We start from the raw sequence: 4,180 nt of genomic DNA, 5'->3' as shown, positions 1-4,180 counted from the left end.
CCAGCCTGTGAAGAAAGAACTCACCGCCACCTGGGGTCCTGCAGAAGGGAGTGAACACCATCTGGTCCAGCCTCCGACCGGGGACCAGTGTGCAAGACGTCAGAGGCAGGGGAGATACTGCATTGTCCCATGAATCCACAGTTAGAGAAATACAGACTCTGAGGGGCTCTGTAGGCCAAACACCCCAGGTTCATTAACAGATGGATTGAAAAGGAAAGAAAGTGAGACAGGCTGGGACCTGGGACCCTTCGCTGCAGTGCTTATACCTGGACAAACCTCTCCTTGAGCAACGAAATACAGAGAAACTATAAGGGACTAGAAAAAGCCGCATGTGTGCAGAGGTGGGATGACAAGATACAAAAAGATGGGAACAGCCAGCTTCCATGGGAACAAAAGCAGGGTATCATGCAGGCTCCCTGAACGCAACACTGAAGCAGTGGGCACACTCCCTAAGCCCCCTCTCCAGTCTGACCCCTGGACCCACTCCCATCCTCACACCATATCAGGTACCACCTCGACTCCCCGGGGAAGCAAGTGAGCCAGGGAACCTGTTCCTTGCTTTTATTCCCTTTCTGCTGCAGCAGGCACACCAATAAAGACTGGCCTGAATTTCCTGTCCACCCTCTGATCGATTTCTATTGATTAAGGAGACCAAGAACCCTGGTCAGTAACAAAAGGAACAGAGGGGAGCCTGGAGATTAAACTCAAAAGATATAAAGTGGAAAAATAAGGAGGAAGGCATAGAGGCATAGGGGCGTAGACGGAGGCACAGTGTGTCTAAGTATGAGGATTTGGTGATGAAACCATGAAGAAACAAGGAAGTGATTATAATAAAAGTCAGCATGGTGGTTACTTTCCAGGGAAGGGAGACAAGTGAGGTTGGCACAGGGCCACAGAGAGGGGTCTGGGAGGTCAGTGCTTTTGGTCACATGGGGTTCACCTTATGAGATGACTCATTACAACTCTGCATTTATTTAAGGGTTTTCTGTATGTTTGATTTTACAATAAAAAATTAAAAAATAGGGAAGCAGAGGAAGAAGGAAGGAGTGATTCTGATGATGGTGGTAACACCTAACATTTATTGCACTCTTACAGATTAGATAGTGTTGTTGTTGTTTAGTTGCTAAGTTATACCTGACTCTTGTGACCCCATGGACTAGCCCATTAGGCTTCTCTGTCCATGGGATTTCCCAGGCAAGAATCCTGGAGTGGGTTGTCACTTCCTTCTCCAGGGAATCTTTCCAACCCAGAGATCCTGCATTGGCAGATGAATTCTCTACCAGTAAACCAGCAGGGAAGCCCACGGATTAGTAAAGAATATTTAATTCTCACTATCATCACCACCATTATTCCCATTTTTCATATGGTGAAACTGAGGGTTTACAAAAGTTAAGTAACCTGAACAAGGTCTTAAGTTAGTGAGTGATAGGAGACACAAGCCAGATATTCCCACAAATAGTTACGGGAAGAGCAAGGCCGCCTCTACGCTCTGCTCTCCTCTGCTGAGTGAAAAAAAAATACAGAGGATTTACTCTTTGATACTCATTATGGAGAAAGTGTGAAAGGCACTCTTTCATTTTTGCCCAATAGCACTTTCGGGGAGTAAAGCTGTGCTAAGCATTTTGTGATAAGTGACTGGTACACAAGCCAATAATTCAATCTGAGATTTATAAAAACATATTTCTCCTCTTAGCATGGTTTTAAATATCCAGCTCTCTTTACTGAAAACAAATGTCCTATATGCCCTTGCTATTCATCCTCTTTCTAATATTTAAAAGAGAAGAAGTTTTAAATCATATGATTAAAAATTTTATATAGAAAAAGAGAATGTCATTTGTTTTTTAAAATAAAATTTTGGCTATAACCTCTTATTTATTTATTTTCCAAGTTTTAAAAATTATTTCATTATGCATAAGAGATTATAGAAATTTTCAATGTATTTTAAAAAGGGTATTGGGACTGACTTGGCTAAATCCCAGAAACCTGATGCTATAGGTTTCTTATGTGGGGCTTCCCCAGTGGCTCGGCAGTAAAGAATCTGCCTGCAATGCAGAAGCCTCGGGAGCCTCTCGTTGGGTGGCTTCTCTCGTGGCAGAGCACGGGCTCAGGAGTTGTAGCTCACAGGCTTGCGGATCCCACTGCTCCACGGCATGTGCGATCTTCCCAGAGGAATCGAATCCGCGTCTCCTGTATTGGCACGAGGACTCTTTACCACTGAGGTACCAGGGAAGCCCCAAATACCCAAACTTTTAAGACAGTATCTCAGTCAAAACAGAGAAACCAAGCTTTGAAAGTGTAGACAGGATCCACTTTCCCAAGCAGCTTAATTTTAAATCAGTGACCTGTGAAGTGAAGGTCGCTCAGTCATGTCCAGCTCTTTGCAACCACATGGACTGTAGCCTTCCAGTCCTCTGTCCATGAAATTCTCTAGGCAAGAACACTGGAGTGGGTAGCCTTTCCCTTCTCCAGGGGATCTTCCCAACCCAGGTCTCCTGCATTATAGGTGGATTCTTTACCAACTGAGCTACCAGGGAAGCCCTAATTTTAAATCAGTGACCCATATTGATGCATAACGATAAAACTTTTTTTAAAGTTAAAGTGAGTATTTATTAGCAAATGAATGAAACTTGGCTGCACATTGCAATCACTGGGGACTGTAAGTGAGTGCAAATGCCCAGGTTTCTCCCCAGAGGCACTGATGTAATAATTCTAGGGTGTGGCTTGGACATCAGGTTTTTAAACATTTTTGCTTTAATTTTAAAACTTCTAGTTTTTATTTATGGAAGTGTAGCTGTTTTGTATGTCTGTGAGTCTGTTTCTGTTTTGTAAATAAGTTCATTTGTGTAATTTTTTCTTATATTCCACATATAAACAATATATAATGTTTGTCTTCTTCTGACTTACTTCACTTAGTATGATTATTCTCTAGGTCCATCCATGTTGCTGTAGGTGGAATTATTCCATCCTTTTTTATGGCTGAGTAACATTCCTTTGTATATATGTATCACCTTGTCTTCATCCATTCTTCTGTTGGTGGATGTTTAGGTTTCTTGCATGTCTTGGCTATTGTAAATAGTGCTGCTGTGAACGCTGGGGTGTGTGTATCTTTTACAATCGGAATTTTCATCTTTTCTGAGTTTATGCCCAGGAATGGGATTGCAGGATCGTATGGTGGCTCTATTGTTAGTTTTTTGAGGAATGTCCGTACTGTTCTCCACAGTGACTGTATGTTCTCACCAACAGGGTGTGAGGATTCATTTTTCTCTGGACCCTCTCCAGCATTTATCATTTATAGACTCTTTGATGATGGCCATTTTGACCAGTGTGAGGTGATACCTCATTGTAGTTTTGATTTGCATTTCTTTAATAATTAGTGATGTTGAGCTTCTTTTCATGTGCCTGTTGAGGTTATAACTTGTTGTTGTTGTTTTCATTTATTTTTATTAGTTGGAGGCTAATTACTTTACAATATTGTAGTGTTTTTTGCCATACATTGACATGAATCAGCCATGGATTTACATGCGTTCCCCATCCCGATCCCCCCTCCCGCCTCCCTCTCCATCCCATCCCTCTGGGTCTTCCCAGTGCACCAGCCCTGAGCACTTGTCTCATGCATCCAACCTGGGCTGGTGATCTGTTTCACCCTTGATAGTATACTTGTTTCGATGCTGTTCTCTCAGAACATCCCACCCTCGCCTTCTCCCGCAGAGTCTAAAAGTCTGTTCTGTACATCTGTGTCTCTTTTTCTGTTTTGCATATAGGGTTATCGAAAAATATGGAACGCTTCATGAATTTTTGTGTCATCCTTGCGCAGGGGCCATGCTAATCTTCTCTGTATCATTCCAATTTTAGTATACATGCTGCCTAAGTGAGCACGAGGTTATAACTTTTAAAGAAAAACTATTTAAGTAAGGTGTCTTCTTGTCTCTCAAAGTCACTTTGAAAACTACAAGGCAAGATGTCTTATCTTCTAAGATAAAAGCAGACCCTTTGAATACACAGGACCTATTAAATTCTTTTGTGTCTCTACCAAGTAATTTCAGAGTAGGCCCTGTTTGCTCACCAGGCCACTGCTTCCTAAATTTGCAATTAGTGGAATGTCCAGAAGAGGGCACTTGTTCCCCAGAACTCAAAGGAACCACTCCAAGGACAAAAGGCGAGCAGCTATAAACAAAACAGA

General features: G+C 42.3%; 1 non-coding gene across 1 annotated transcript; it reads right to left on the bottom strand.

Annotated features, from left to right (window-relative positions):
* Positions 1-3,769: 3,769 nt before the first annotated feature.
* LOC133058051 (U6 spliceosomal RNA) lies at positions 3,770-3,876 on the bottom strand. Its single transcript, XR_009693176.1, has one exon. It is a non-coding gene; the product is annotated as a U6 spliceosomal RNA (small nuclear RNA).
* Between the last annotated feature and the right edge of the window lie 304 nt (positions 3,877-4,180).

Source organism: Dama dama, chromosome 5 (genome assembly GCF_033118175.1).
Source record: "Dama dama isolate Ldn47 chromosome 5, ASM3311817v1, whole genome shotgun sequence".
NCBI lineage: Eukaryota > Metazoa > Chordata > Mammalia > Artiodactyla > Cervidae > Dama > Dama dama.
This window is presented reverse-complemented; position numbering and strand designations above follow the sequence as displayed.